At 40.1% G+C, this 16,849-nt stretch overlaps 1 protein-coding gene across 3 annotated transcripts in view; it reads right to left on the bottom strand.

Annotated features, from left to right (window-relative positions):
* The window catches only part of large2 (LARGE xylosyl- and glucuronyltransferase 2), a 65,514-nt gene extending 55,435 nt beyond the window's left edge, over positions 1-10,079 (bottom strand). For all 3 annotated transcript variants that reach the window (XM_017304116.1, XM_017304115.1, XM_008406082.2), the window contains exon 1: positions 9,583-10,079. The gene's annotated coding sequence lies outside the window, so the exon portion shown is untranslated. The remainder of the gene's footprint in view (positions 1-9,582) is intronic.
* Between the last annotated feature and the right edge of the window lie 6,770 nt (positions 10,080-16,849).

Here is a 16,849-nt window from a genome sequence, read left to right as displayed (position 1 = left end):
GGTCAGTGAATCCAGATCGGTCAGTGAATCCAGATCGGTCAGTGAATCCAGATCGGTGTGTCTTTATTTGGTTGAAACGGACTCCAAATACCAAAACAGTTGAGTTGAAACCGGCGCAGATACATAAGAAACAGTCATCAGCATAACATAGAAACCTGCAGGAATATGGCAAACCATTCACATACAAACTAAAAACTCATGCACCAGGATAAACTGACACCATTGCCATACGATCATAAGCACTATTTTAATATGTTTTAAATAGGAAATAGTATTAACTGATAAACATGTTGAGTTGGTTCTCTCCCATGTTAACCTCCCAAGACGTTGCAGGCAGAATATCTTAAACGCTTTACAAAAAAATGATGCGATTCATAAAAGTTTAGAGGCAGAACAAAACGTATTAAAACTCCATCAGCTGCATTAGCCAGAGATTACATTAGGCCCATTAAACAGAAGCACGCTGCATTACTGTATCGGATATACTTTTGGAATATTGATCGCCTTTTTTTTTAATGGCTCGTTTTCAGCTTAGCACACAATAGAGCAGGAAGAAGTCATTACAGGAGTTTACAGGCTGCAGATGGAGAAGACAAAGGAGGAGCTGATCTGGACGCCACAATCCAGGAAATATCCTGGACCATCCTGGTCCAGAAAGCAGTCAGGGTTCATCTTAAAACTCATTTCTAAGGATTCCTGGTGGATCTAAAGCAGAGAAACGCTGAAGACACCGGCAAAGGTCAGACAGACTGTAGAGCCTTAAAAAGCTTTTAAAGACTCTAAATTAAAGACTCTAATGATTCCAGCCATTATCTCCCCTGATCAATGAAGTGATACTGCAGTCAAATGGCAGTTATATAATCTCTCCTCCGGTTGTAAAAGCAGACTCTCCTACTCAATCTGGGAACACTAACAGCATGCCGATGATGCGTGGCAGGATATAACACACACACACACACACACACACACACACAGAAAAAGAAACGGCTTGTTCTGCCGCTGAAATGGATCCACAGCTATGAGGTTTTCAGCTTCAGGACAAATATCATATCTTAGCATAAAGACAACATCAACATCGTCTTTATGCATGAAACAAATGTCTGCAGCCAAACCACAGCCGTTCATGAGGTATTTTGGCCACTGTGGGCCTCTGTACTGATATTCCACTGGTTTCCTTTCCGATCAAATACTCGGTAAACTTCACGCTGGTGTCAGAGGTACTGATCCAACACCGATACAAAAACACCTAACGTGTCTGATACATTATTCAATTCTTGGCTTCATCGCTCCAATTTATTTGTTTTAAACTCAGATAAGATAGCAGGCAGTCACACAAAACATGTGAAATTGTAAATTATTAACCCTAATTATTAAGAGCTACTATAAAAGAATAAGAAATGCAGAACGTGTTAATGAAGCTGCATCCATTTTGACATGTTTCAGTTCTGTAACATTTTACCATCCAGTTAGGAAACAAACTCTAAACTCTGCCCTGATTAACGGTTGATTCAGTTGTAACAGCCTAACTAAGCTTTTATCTACTGTACTTTTATAAGATTTTCTTTTGGCAAATTCTCTAATCTCGGTTGGACATGGATGAAGATGGAGGACTTTTTTACGTGTATGGACCCGACAGCTGCTGTACTCAGAGGTAAGTTTAAAGTTGTCTGTCTTTCTAAGATAAGCTAACTGAAGCTAGTTAGCATGTCGTGAWATGCCAATTTTCATCCGCGGTTAAAGAGCCGCTCTTGTGAATATGAGCTTTGAACAGTTATTAACCACAATAGCTGTGGCTTAAAAATAATATCGACACGAGTTCTTGGTAGCTTCCGTTTTTTAACATAGCTAAGGTGGCTTCTCATTTAGCTTCTCATTCTGGAAATGGTTAAAGGGCAATTCCACCTAGTATTTCACTAACTGAGGGTGTTTRATGTGCTGTAATTTAAAAACTTAAATGCAATGAGTCTAAAAGCCTAGGTTAGATATTCCACACTGTTACCAGGATATTTTAAACACTATTTTTGATTTGTGAATTTAAGTCGTCCTTGTTTGATTTAATTAAAATGACTGTCTTGCCATCTTGAATTCATGTAATATTGTAATTGAGCACATAAACTAAAATAAGACTTRTTTTATTTTTCAAGTAAACCAAACTGTTGCCATGGTGAAGCCTATGCCAGACACATCTCCAATCACGTATTGCACCATCTACAAGAAACTTTGGGAATTGCAAGTGANATGTGCTGTAATTTAAAAACTTAAATGCAATGAGTCTAAAAGCCTAGGTTAGATATTCCACACTGTTACCAGGATATTTTAAACACTATTTTTGATTTGTGAATTTAAGTCGTCCTTGTTTGATTTAATTAAAATGACTGTCTTGCCATCTTGAATTCATGTAATATTGTAATTGAGCACATAAACTAAAATAAGACTTRTTTTATTTTTCAAGTAAACCAAACTGTTGCCATGGTGAAGCCTATGCCAGACACATCTCCAATCACGTATTGCACCATCTACAAGAAACTTTGGGAATTGCAAGTGACGACGTCCTTCACATTCTTGAGGTAAGAAATTTATGATACTGATTCATCATTACACTGATTAGTCCCTAAAACGTGGTTTGTTTTGTGAYTGTTTTTCTGTCTGTGCTCCAATTAGCAGATGACCCAACAACTTCCAACAAGACCACTTTTCAGCTCTGTGGTGATCGTGAAACCAACTTTCTACTGGCCATTGGAACCATGCCTGCCAAACCTCTGACTGCAGAGCCGGACAGGACAGCGGCTGATGTCTGAGGTAGAAAAATCTGCTTAATATCAGCAAATATCAGTGCATGAAAAGCCCAAAATTAAGGAAATCTGCAGATGATTAATTATCTGGCTGATAAATCGGTGCACCCTTAATGCAGACAGACCCAGTTTAATGGTTCCGTCTCCCAGCTGCCACTTCTGGGTCAACAGAACCAGAAGCGGATCGGCAGCAGCAGGACGGAAATCTGAGGAACCCAAACATGACCACATCTAAGGTTTTCAGGATTTTTCAGAAACTGCTACAGCAATAAATGAACCTTCCAGATTCGTTCTCCTCTTCTTCATGATTAATTAACGTTGCAGCCACGCGTTGCCACGGCAACAGGTCACACTGACCATGATGACATGTCTGGGAGTGAGTCATCCCATCATCAGGAGCGTCATCACCTGGTCTTTACCTCGGGTCTGGGTGTAGAAACAGCGGCGTTCCCAGCAGGAAGCGGGCCTCGCTGCAGGGATTACGTCCTGCTGCTGCTGTTAGTATTCCTGCTAATCCCAAACGTGCTAAACGGCGCCAAAGCGGATTATACCGCATCCGACTAGAGGTGGCAGGCGGGGGGGAAGGGGGGCTGTTAGCTTTTTGGATCACACACCTGCATACAGCGTCAGTTATTATCAGAGCAAAACTCGACCAAACTAAAACGTGGAAGAGCAGGAAAAAGGTCCAGATTGGTTCGGTTTCACGACTTCAGACGTAAAGAAACAAACGACGACTTTTCCTCAACTCCTGAAGCAGAACCAGACCACCGAGATGGAGAAACGCTGCTCCGTAAAACCTGCTGACGCCAACAGCAGCTCACAAAACCCACCTGCAAACATTTACTGTTACTGTCGGTGTTTACATCGGCAGGTCGGCCATCTTGTTTTACAAGTTCAAATTTAGTTGAACTTTGAATTCAGGTCAACTCCCAAAAGGGACGATTGAGGGGAAAAAAGCAAGTTTTTAAAAATATATTTAATCATTTGTAATTTGATTTAAAGAAAATAGTCAGAGGTCATAAACGAACAACTGGCTGTGATTAACAGAGACATTAATATAAAAAACTACAAATACATTAATAATGAAGCGTTTAGATCATTGATCCTCCATCAACGATTGAAACATTGATGGAGGAACGTTTAGATCAGGGGTGTCAAACTCCAGTCCTGAAGGGCCGCTGTCCTGCAGTTTTTAGATGTGCCACAGGTACAAAACACCTGAATCAAATGGCTTAATTACCTCCTCAGTTCTCCAGAGCCTTGCTAATKACYTAATTATTCTATTCAGGTGTGGTGCAGCAGAGGCACTTCTAAAAGTTGCAGGACGCCGGCCCTCGAGGACTGGAGTTTGACACCCCTGGTTTAGATCTTCCATCTCAACGTTCTTCGTTTAAACTGACAACAAAACTGACAACATGAAACTCAGAAGTGAAATATTTACCTGCCGGAAACCAGACAAGGTCTAGTTTCTCATTAGTCTTTATCCACAGAAAAGCAGTGAAATATGAGTTAGCTTCAGGCACTAATGCAGCTTTCATGGTGTTTATTATGAATAAGCCAAAGCATGGCGGTTTAACACATTCATGTTTTACTGATTTCTTTGCCATAATCACTAAATAACTAATATAGATTTCTGCTATGCTTCACTTTCTGTGCATCTTTTCCATTCAGTTCATCAAAATGCTTTCAACTATTAAAGCAAAGGGAATAAACAATTGTTGCTCTGGTTTGATCACATCATGATGGGATATAAGAGGATTTGAATCATAGCAGGAAACTGGCTGGCGTCTAAAAGTGGGCGGAGCTCAGCCTGATTGGTCGACAGGTGACCATTTACCCATCAATCAGCTGACAGAAGCAACCAGATCGAATGAAGATAGTCAAGTCTAGCAGATAACAGGAAGGCTTCATGAGGACCATTTATCCTTACTTTCTTCTCCTACTACTCTCCAATTAGCATTTTTGCTGTTACTTCAACCCTTAGCTTTGTGTTTTCACTGCTTTTTTCTCCACAGAAGCTACATCTGGTCTGGCGTTCTGATTGGCTGAGGTTCCTACCTGGAGCAGAGCAGGTAGTGAATCAACGGGCTTTGCAAAGCGTAATTTCCTCAGATGCCGACACTGTGCATGTCTGTAATAAACAGGAAGAAGATGTTGCTGACTTGCCTGGACAAAACGTCTGGGGGGTTCGGACTGAAAGTTTTCAGAAGTTTTCATGCCTGTGGTAAGGAACAGACCCACCAGTGGACGGCAGCGTTTGCTACATCAGAACTTATTCAGCAAGCGAGTTTCCATCTCCCTTTAGAGCATTTACTCCTTTTTTTGGAAAAGCCAAACTTTGTCAATCTCAAACAAGCGTAAAAACTTTTCCTGCAAAATTGAGGAAGTTACTTCAAATTTCCATCAACCTTTTCTAATGTGATGCGTTAAAATGTGCATGAAAAATACTGATGGAAACACGACTAATATTTGCATTTCCATTACAAATGGTTGCAAATTTTGTCAATATTCCAATGATGTCAAAAAACTGAATTTTGCAACTGCATTAAATATTAAATGTCATTAAAATGACACATGAATAACTTTGTTTATATGATAAGTCATTAAAAACATGCTGCGCTATGATCCTCCAACTACTTCCTGTCATGGTCTTCTTCATAGTTTTTGCCAGTGGCAACATCCGGTGTGACTCATTGCCGTTTTGCAAAATAAACCAATTTTAATATGGCAAAAAAAGAAAACTCATTCAATCGCCAAAATTGATGCTTTCATGAAGCAAATGTATTTTTGACAACATGTCGCAGTTACATGGTCTATGGAAACGCAGCTGATGGCTCGATGCAATCTGCTGAGTTTTCTTAGATGGAAATGTTTTAATCCTTCTGGCACGGCATGTTCGACATCTAAACCGACTCCAGTTGGGCTTAAAGCCCTAAAATATATCAGAGAACAGAAAAAAAGGCAGAAATTACACAACTACAAGATTTTTAATCCCACATTTATCTGTTTTTTATAAAACACGACTTTCATGCAGTCAAGGGATCCAGAATAAGATCTTAAATGTTAACTTTAAGCCTCTAAATGTGGATTAAGAATCTCCATCCTCCCTTTAAAAATGTGACATCAGTCTTTCCCTGCCTGGGCTTTAATTCTCCTTTTATACCAACAGATCCTCAACACACATCTTATAAAAGCTCTTTAAGCTCAAGAGGTCTCCACGCAGCAAATAAAATCACCTTAATATGCAAACTCATGCCTGGATGTCAGGGAGAGCCTCGGAAAGCCCGGCACCGGCCCGGCCCGCGCTCCCCGACACGCCTGGCCGCCTCCCTCCCTCACCTCGCCAACCGCAGCATCGACATCAAGTGCTGGAGGTGAAGTGTGAAATGGTTCTGCTGCAGCTGCCGGCCAAACTCTGGGGAATCGTCAGGAATTTCAGACTCACACTTGGAAGGATTTGAGCAAATGCAAAAAGGAAGTTTTTCCATTTCCTGACTCTGATTTTTTCTTTTTCCGCTTCCTGGGCGGGTTAAATAAGGCAGAGCGCTCCGGCACACCTCCCAACAACTGATAAATATTTAAACTGCACTGAGGCAGGCGAAGAGGTGGAAACTCCAGCGGTGGTGTTACAAGGAGTGAAAGGAGAAAAGGCACAAACAGCTGATTTAATTATTGCAGGTTTGTCCTGGAAACAGCAACAAATGGCAAACTGAACAAACGGGCGTTAAAGGACAAGCAGCCGTTAAATCAGGACTGCAGAGGCAAACAGAGGCTGTTGGCCATAAAACTGCACAAACTGGAATTATGAAAATTTATTTGGATAATAGAAACAGGACAATTTTAAGATAAAAAAAAAACAACACTTTTTTGTGCTTGGATGAAGTTTTTTTTGGCTGTATTGAAATTAGCAAAACCGCAATGGAAGCACAGGAGTCATGTGATCAACAACAGGATGTTACTACTGGCAGAAATGATAAAGAAGACAACAGGAAGTGGTGGGAGGATGATGATCCTGCTTGTTTTTTAATTACTTATCGCATGAACAACCTTACTCGCGTGATTTTTCACCACAATTGCCAAATTGTGTTCTTTTGACATTAGCAGATTGTGCACATTTGTAATTGATACACAGCTGTACAGATGTTCACACTGTTTATCACTTCAGTTTGCAGGTTCTGACGCAATTCAGTTCTTTGAGAAAGCAGAAGTGTTTTTATTTTAGCTTTAGTTGTACAAAATGATCCAGCATTCATGGCTGGGCATTAAATAAAAAAGCATAAGATGAGCTTTTTTAATCAGCTAATGTTGTTTTAGTTACTTTATTCAGCCTATTATAGACATTAACTCTGGTTTGTAACAGAAAAATTATTACATTTGTTTCATTTGAACCTCCAGTTCATGAAAAACCTAAAGATTCAGCTGCCTGAAAGGTAAATTAATTTAATACGGTTCAAACTCGGATAAGAATCTAGTGAAAAACCTTTAACAATGTCTGAATGCGACGAGTTTGTGATACAACTCCCAATCACCAGGTGGCGCCAAAGACACAAGGAAAGAGGCAGCATACGTACAACCATGAACAGAAAAAGGAAAACCACAATCTTATGATTCAGGGACTCCAAAAAAAAAAAAAAAACGGCCTTCGCTGAAATCCTTCTCAGCGTTACCGCAGTAGCCAACGTCGACTGTCTTCCTTAGCAGCACCAAGGAGAACGAATGGCGCTCCTGGATTGGCTAACAGCATGCTAGGTAGCATTGTGTCTTGGTATTTCAGCTTCCTAAGCTGCAGTTTTTTAAAATATACTTTAGATACTCACCAAAAATCCACATATAGGCAAATTCTCCACAATAATTTAGAGCTACATTCCACATATAATCTGTGGCTATGCAGTTTTTAAATTAGATTACTTAATTAAATTACACTTATTTGAGGAATTAAAAACATTTTTAAAGATAAAGTCATGTTTTTAATACTGGGATTAGGACACAAAACTGAAGAAAAATCACAGAAGGTGCRAGCTGAACAAGAATTACATCAAAAACGACCCCAAAACGGTGCGCTACAGTTAAAAGCCAACACTGAAACAAACAACAAAACTGCTAGCAAGAGCGCTATTAGAGGTCACACAAAGGTCACATTCACACTGCCAGCACTTGATGCTCAATTCTGATTTTCTTTTAAATTTAAATAACATTTTTTACATGGTTGTTCATACAACCACCATACTACGCTTCTATGCGAACAGTTTAAGACCCCAACGCAACTCACATGCGCAGAAGAAGAACGTTGACGTCACACAGCTGTTTATGGAAGTAAAAATGGCCGCCGCCGTCTGGCTTTGGCTCAGACGGCTTCAGCCATTGTTTACGTCTGGATTTACTGCTTCTGGCTTCTTCTGATGCAGAATTATGACGCATGTCTCACGTCCATGATGTAAAAGTCAAGATGACCAATCTCTGAAAACTACTGGACACAAATCTGATTTTGTGCAACATATGGAAGTGGCATATTGACGAAAAATAAAATCCAATTTGAGTCAGAGGTATTATGAAAAGATTATAACAAGAATGAAGGTAAGAAAAACCCAAATACAACTAACAGCCAGCTTCTTATGGTGCAGAGTCATGACGCATGTCTCACATTAATGACGTAAAAGTTACATAAAATGTAACTTGACCGTATGTAACTTCCGTATGGAAGTGGTACAAATTGGTAAAAAGATCAGAGTTTGGTCGCTCAGACATCCATGAAGAAGTCGGACATGAGTCGCATTTGAACGTAGCCCAAGTCTGACCACTGGTCCATCAACCTGAGGTTGCCTCAATCCGTGTTGAGCCGCTTCTTTCAGCTCTGCTCGGTTCTGAAGATTCGGTCCAAAACGTGGCGATGCAACGGACCGTAACACGGAGAGCCCGTCTCCACCCAGGAAAAACAGCATGACTGAGGGAATGGAGACCATCCCTGCAGCATGACTGGAACTGGACACAAGATTTCAAAGCAAACTGACAGGCTGAGAACTAGAAATCAGAGGTGGATTATTTCTGAAGTTTGTCCAAGATAATTTATCATGTTTTGAAGATGGAGACCAGTCATCCCGAGGAGGTCAAACTAAACCCCAGCATGACTCAGAATGCCCCAATCTGCATTTTCAGTCATTTAAATGTCTTACTGCTTTAAAACATATACATAATACAGTCTTAGATTAAATATGAGAACAAATATTTTCCTTGATGTAGAGCAAGTCAGGGTGAGCACAGATTGTACAAATGGATTTGACATCAGGATTAAAAAACTAAAATCATTGGTGCTGGATTACCATATAAACTGCAACAGATTAATTCACGGTATTTCTTTTTTTTTTTTTTTTACAATATTCAAAATGATCTTTTGCTCCATACAGCCGATTCCATCTTATATTTTAATACAAGACGGAAAACAAAGTAGGACTCTGCACAAGATTATTCCCAGGATTTGTCTTCAATCCAAACAGAACTGGGTCATCAGTCACGAATTTAAGGCCGAAGAAAGAAAGAAAGCTAAATAAAGATGCGTGAATGTGCGGGATCGTGGGGAGTACTGAGCAGGGTTCATTGGATAAGAATGCAGCTCAATTAGATCTGAACAAACACACAGGTCACATGGACCTCACACACACACACACACACACACACACACACACACCATCACCAGCAGAGTTACCAGCTCACATCACCTGAATGATAAGAGGCTAAAACTGCTTTCTGTTCGCTCAGATGGGAGGCTGAGCAGGAGAAAGAAAATCACCCTCACCTGAAAATCTCAAGGTTGTTCCTTCGACTTGTGTCCTCAGCGCAGAATATCCATATGCTAATCCAAGGAGGTCGGGAAAACGTTCAAAAATCCATGTGGAATCACAGGGAAAACCTCGGGAAATAGAAAGAAGATCAAGATAACACTGTTTCCGATCCAGAAGGTCGGTCTCCGCTCCAGCAGGTTCCCAAAAGCCGCCTTCATGCGGTCATGCTAGCACATCCAGCGGAGGCAGAGCGCGAGCAAAGCCGGCCGAAGGAGCACAAACCCCCGCGAGGTACTGCGGAGCTCCGGGGGGAAAGAGGCCGACTCCGTCCCGGAGTTCAGCCCCGGACCGTCGACTCCTAGCCGGTGTGGCAGAGCCAGCAGCTGTCAGATCCGGTTTCCGCTGGTTCTTGAGGACAGTAGGAGCCAGCTCGCCCCGAACTGGCCGCGGTCTGCCCCGGTCTGAGGCTCCGTTAGGATTCGGTCAGTATCACCTCGCTCCGATCCGCCCGCTGCGCTCCTTCTGGAGAAATGAGGCACACTGCAGAAGCACCGCCTGTCTGTCACGAAAGCCCCGCCCCCCGTAGAAACCAACCAATGGCAGCGGCTCTGTTGTCTCCTCGGCCCGCCCCTTCTCCCTCTCTTCCGCCCAGCTCTGATGCAGGGAGTTTGGCAGCGCGGAGCTTCCCAACAGGAGCCAATAGCACACATTCACCCTCTAACACGAACAGACACGCTCTCCGCCAAGCTTATTCAGCCACAGAGACACTTCTGTCCACACCTGACTGAACCACATTAAAGGCATTTCACAGCGTCTTAAAACTGAGTCACCTCCTGAAGCTCAGCTCAGTTTGAAACACTTTCATATGAACAACCCAAACCACCAATTTTAGTCAGAAAATACTAAGTTAAATGTATGTGGCTCAATGCCCAGAGCGGCAAAATCATGGGGAACAACCTCTAACAAGTTTTAGTGTGTTTTCACACCTGATAACTTTGCAAAATTGAATGACTTTTGACACTTTTGATGCTGCTAAACTCTAACGGTGTTTTCAGACCTTATAGTCCAGTAAACTTGGTCTGTTTGGGGACCAAAGTTGCAGCATTTGTGACATTTTCAGTTGGTATGGTTGACTTTCACACCGTACTGAGTGAAACGGTCCAAACAATTGAACAACTCGTTCTCCTCCTGACCTATGGGGGCGCTGCACCAAGAAACAACATGGAAACCTTCGAACAAGACAAAAGCAACTTCCTTCTTCACTAAACCTAAACAAAAATTGATGAGATTGAAGCATGAGATTCTAGCACTTGTCAGATTTCCTGTTTGTCTTTGGTAAAAGACCACAAATAAATTTTCCCACTAGCATTAGAATAGCTTGATTATTTTGTATTTACCCAGAATGCCAAGCGCTGTAGTCTGCTTCCTGCTTTTGGAGGTCTCCAGTCTGCTTGGCGTTCACATTTGCATCCAAACATATAAATTCAACTAAAGTGAGTTCGGTTGAATTTACTTAAACTGAAACGAGGTTTGTAGGCGACCAGAGTTCACATTTTTTAATCGATTACACATTCACACCTCCACATATAGCATCGTACTTTAGTACGATGCTATATGGCACACTATTGGCTGCCATTTGCAAACCAACCAATCCAGGAACACTATTAATTTTGCTTTGCGCTGATTGGCTGAAACCCCATCAATAGAATTGAGGAAAAACTGTAAACATTAGCTTCTGCAGTACTGCCAAGATGGTGTCCATCAATGCATTTAAAGGTACATTTGGTGTCTAAACAATTAAAATAATCAGTTATAAGTGTTTTTGAACAGGACCTAATGTATTCTGGATTTTAATTGAGGAAATTCTCAAGATGAAGAATTAATTCATGAATTAATGCCATGAATAATTGAGGCAGTTCTGAAGACAGAGGGTGAAAAGTGGTTCCAGTGAGGTGTACCTATAATAAAAAACCAGTCCACCTTTGGTCTGCATCATTCATGATCACCTGCTCTGATTGGCTGGAGGTAGACCCTGAGGCAACACGTTTATCAAAGCCGACAGAGCAGGTTTCCAGCAGCGATGCCTCCTGCTGGAGGCGTTAGACCTTCAGTTGCTGCTAATTAGCCAACAGGATTCTGAACAAAAGAGAAAATATGATTGACATTAGCTGAGACTGAAACTTCTTCTGCAAAAGCTCATTTTACACACAACTCATTAATAAAGAGATTTAATTCCTCCAGTAAACTGGTTTATTCAGTCACTGAAACCTTGATATATTTTTTATTTTTGCTCAAATTTTTCCCCAAAGACGCAGTGGCTGTCTGGATAACCTCTCAATTGGTTTGATTTCCCCAGATCGTGTTCACTGGTCTGTAACTCAGGCTTGTTTGTAATAAAATCCTCCTTTTATTCATCGAAGCCTGACTAACAGAGTCTTCACTATTACCTCTCACAGAGGCAAATTATAGAATGATACTTTCAAAAGCTCCTGAGCAAACTGCAGAAAATCACAATAAGCCTCTCATTTTTATTCCACAAGACAAAGATGAAGACAAATAACATTAAATATTCAATAAAATTGCCTGATTTTCTCCTCATAATGAAACAAAAATAATTAACTGGATTTCAAAATGATCACAAAGACAAAACGTTTTGTAAATTTACTGAACAGCAGGATGCTGCTGTCCATGGTGCTGAACGGTTTTGACTTTATTGATCAAATCAAAATAAATAAAAAGAAGCGAAGAACCTTATCGGGTCTGTTAAAGAGGAAATGTTTGACAGAACCAGCAGAGCAGGTGGACCAGCTGGTTCTTAATGGACCTGAACCAGGATCTCCAATCAGAACATCTGGATCAGATGTGGAGCAAAAACTCAACAAAGATGTCAACGTTTGCACCTTCCACTGGAGCTGAGAAAGGTTTATTTACGCTGTAACCTTTGACCTGTGTCACATGACTCTATCAGCCAATCAAACTCCTAGATGACTTGTTTGTTGGTTTTGATGCTAACTGTGGACGTTTTCCTGCTCAGAGGCTGAATGTCGACTTTTGTTACTGAATCTTGTGTTTTGTCTCTTATATACTTTTCAACTCAAAATGATCAGAAGTGGAAGTTCTGTGTCCTTGTGGCGCTTATTTCCAACCACTGACTCCTTTATGGGTCTTACATATTTATAACTGAGGATATAAGTTGCAGCTGCTTTAAAATATCAAAAGATTTTTCATTCAGGAGCCTTGATTTTTAAAAACTTCCAGCTTTTCATAAGGAAACCTTTGCATTCATGCAAACACGTGTCCTTGGCAGTGATTTTGCAGCCGCCTTCTAAGTTTTAATCAGGCTTATAAGATAGAGTTCGTATAATCGGGTTGAATTTTTACACCTGCAGCAAATTTAAATACATTATGTTAATCCTGTCTGAAATGGTAAATATTTAAAGTTCACTCAGTTCAGCAAAATCTTGCATTTAAACTGAACTTATCTTATTGAAGAAGATAATTAAACACCTGGAACATTCCTGTTACGTAAACTCTGAGTACTGCCAGTGAATTTGACCTTTGACCTGACGTTGCATTTGACCAGTTCTTTTTCCAAGAACTTAGAGGATCCAAATGATACAAACTGGCTCAAATATAAAAACTCTCAAACGTTTGCTGAAGCGTTGCTGCAGACATTTGTCAGCTGGCTGCAGCTTTCTGGCCGGATTAAATCTGTTTTATGTTTGAGAGAATCACTTTCCAGCCAAGGCTCAGCCATAAACCTGCTGATCGGAGGGGAAACCTTGGACTGAACTTTAAGCCCTTTTTTTATTATTCCATCCACTTTGATGCAGTTCCACTGAACTGAAGGCTGTTTATTTTTATTTTATATTTTATGTTATTTTTTTGTGGAAGCTGCAGGGATGTGGTTAAAAATGAAAAGTTGAACTGTTTGGATTTCTGTCACATAACCCCTATAAAACGTATTTATTAAACTTTTTTAAACACACAAAAATAAACCACTTCATCAGAAACAACCAACCAGAGGCAGGAGGATCTTAGTGCTGTCAATCACCCTCGTGTACACGCTGCTTACATCCTACCGCTTTCTTTATTTTGCTGGTTCATCACAATGTAGCCTGTCATGAATGCTAAAGCTAGTTAGCATAGCAGATAGACAGTTTTTCTTGAAAGTTTATTTGAGGATTTAGTTAATAAGCATAACCCCCTTCTGAATTCACCATGAAAACCTGTAATAACAAAGATTTAAGAGCACAGACAGGCAAATTTGCAGACTTTACCACACCCTCAAAATAACCTCAACATAATACCTCCACCACCGTGCTTCCCAGCTGGAGCAGCACAGGGTTTAAAGCTTAACAACTTCATATTTCACTCCTCTGAACTGGAAGCCAGTCCAGCTCCAGGTTCTGATGGATGTAAACTTTAAATCCTCCAATTCAATAAATTGTTTCTGTTTTACTGTGCAAAGAACCTGAGGATAAAAACTAGTCTGAACTTTTATTGATGGAAAGAAAGAGTTGAGACAAATGTTGGTTGGTTTCCTCAGAAACATCTAACAAATCACAGATGTTTCTGCCTCAGGACAGAAACGCAGTAAATGTTTGCATTAGCCACAGCAGACACGTCTGAAGACATAAAAGGAGCCCGGCGCTGCATGTTTCTGAGAAATCAACCTCCAAGGCCGACAGGAGCTGAAAGGAAAACTTCACAATGCGGCTGCGGAACCAAAGAAATGTACAAAGCTGCTCAAAAACCAATTAAAACTTGTTGAAACTTGTTAGACGCGGCGCCTGGAGAGCTCAGATCAATAAAACTTATTAAATAAATACACAATCACCACGTTGAGGGAAACACAATTACAAGTCAATCTGCAGTTTCTTTGTTTTCGGTCATTTATCAGCGTTTTATTTCATTTCTGGATTCCAGATGTTTGTCCAATCAGGTTTGTTTCTAAGTTTCCGGGCTGAACTTTGACCTCTCTGACTGCAGGAAGCCTCAGTTTGTCTGACCTGAAGAAAAATTGAGGGAGAGATTATTTACACATTTTACGTTATTCAAAAGCAACTCACTTTTTTACATTGTTCTTTTAAGTACATTTGACATTAATTTCAGAAATTTGCCAGAAAAAATTAGCAAAACTTAAAGTTTCAAATGTGAAAAAAAATATTAAACTTTCCAATCTTTTATTTTTCTTGGGGTTTTTGGCAGAAATTTGTTCTTTTTGGTCCTCATGTGCCACTGTATGTAAAAAATAGGATAATTTTTCAGTTTTATTTTTATTTAGTAATATTTCTTTGGCTGCATGATGAAAAACCTGTTGATGAGTATTTTGTGATGAAAAGTTTTAACTTTCCTGGATGTAAAAAACCAAAAATCTCCTCAGTTCTTATAGTTTCATTGCCAAAGAAAATAAAATGTTTTTCACTAAAACACAAATGACAGCAGATACATATTTTTCTTTTTTTAAACTGACCATTATAAGTTGTTTAATTAATCATCTAGCAAACTTCTTGGTTGAATGAAAAATAATAATTAATCTACTTGTGTCTAAAGGGGAGATGCAGACTTTGAGACACAAAACAACAAATTTAAGTTTTCTCTGATTCTTTAAACTCAGAACAAAGATTTTTTTAATCGTTATATATTTGCTGCAGTTTGTGTAGATAAATAAAAAATGTTGCATTTTGCATGAACGCTGTGATTTCTTTTATAAAACGGGACCGTAAGGCAGCTACTTCTGGATCAGCAGTCTGGATGTTTTATCCTCACATTAACATCCCTACTGACGCCATTTGAACCCAAAAGGCCATTTTTACCGTGAATCTTGAACATAAATAGAAGTTAAAGTATTTCTTCTTGCGTTCAGCTGCAAGCAACTGTTCGCTCTTGCATCAGAGTTTAACCTTACAGCTCGGATCCTCAGGGAGTCATGAGCAGAATTTAAATTTTAGCAGCTCTCCTTCAAAACTCCAAGTCAAACAGCATCTTCCCCGAAACATGACAGCCTGGTTTCCCATCTCAACAGTTTAATGAGGAAAAGGTTCCGAACATGAAAAACAGACGAACCCGGATCTTAATGAATCTGTGAAAAGGTCGACAGAAAAGCTGCGTCGGATCTTTTGATTTAAACATCCGAAACGTTCCTCAGCTTCTAATCAGAAGATTTTGCAGGAGAGCAGAAATAAAAGGTTGTTTAACTTCCCAGATGGTGACACTACAGGTTCCTGCTGTTCGTCTGCTGCTTTCAGAGCGTTTAAGATTAAAACTCTGCAGACTGAGCCGCATTTAATACAACTAAACCCGACCTGGTTCATACAAAATGACGAGAATATAAAATAAGTTCTCCCGTCAACCTCTAACCTTTTCCTTTACGCTTTAAAGAGAAAACGAAAGAAAAAAATAAAGCTATATTACATATAAACACCTAAAAAGAACCTTTTTGCACTCAACAACGTCTTGAATGTACAGCCTAAATATCCCAATGAGATAACGATCTGGGCTTTGACTAGGACAGTTCAGGATTTTTCTGCTCTTAATGTTGTGGGTTTACTGGGTTTTTTGGCCTCACACCATGACACCTCCACCTCTGTGCTTCACAGTTTGCCTCAGGTTCTCATCCTTGTATCTGTAAAAAAACAGTTGAATCTGGTTTAAATCAGCTTTTTATTTATTTTATCTAAAATGTAATACAAACCAGCAGATTTCCACTTTAAATGTGTTGATTTCTGTATGAAATGACTAGAAGAATCAAAGATATTAAAAATAAAACTGAAAACAAAAACAAACCTGATGAAACTTCATCCCAACCAGCCTGAAGCTAATCCCAGATGTTAGACTGAATGTTCTCACCTCCTCTCTCTCTCTCTCTCTGTGTGTGTGTGTGTGTGTGTGTGTGTGTGTGTGTGTGTGTGTGTGTGTGTGTGTGTGTGCGTGTGTGTGTACTTGTTTATAGCTGGGCCCTGCAAAGCATGAATGTTAGAAATGTGTATAAGGTGGACCCCGCAAAGCATAAATGTTAGAAATGTGTGTAAGGTGGACCCTGCAAAGCATAAATGTTAGAAATGTGTGTAACATGGACCCGCAAAGCATAAATGTTAGAAATGTGTGTAAGGTGGACCCTACAAAGCATAAATGTTAGAAATGTGTGTAACATGGACCCTACAAAGCCTAAATGTTAGAAATGTGTGTAAGGTGGACCCCGCAAAGCATAAATGTTAGAAATGGGCCCCACAAGTGACTGAAAAACTGACATGTAAAATAAAGTTTCAAATTGTGTTT

The sequence above is a fragment of the Poecilia reticulata genome, linkage group LG3 (genome assembly GCF_000633615.1).
Source record: "Poecilia reticulata strain Guanapo linkage group LG3, Guppy_female_1.0+MT, whole genome shotgun sequence".
Lineage (NCBI taxonomy): Eukaryota > Metazoa > Chordata > Actinopteri > Cyprinodontiformes > Poeciliidae > Poecilia > Poecilia reticulata.
Note: the sequence above shows the minus strand (reverse complement) of the source record. Positions and strands in the feature narration are given on the sequence as shown.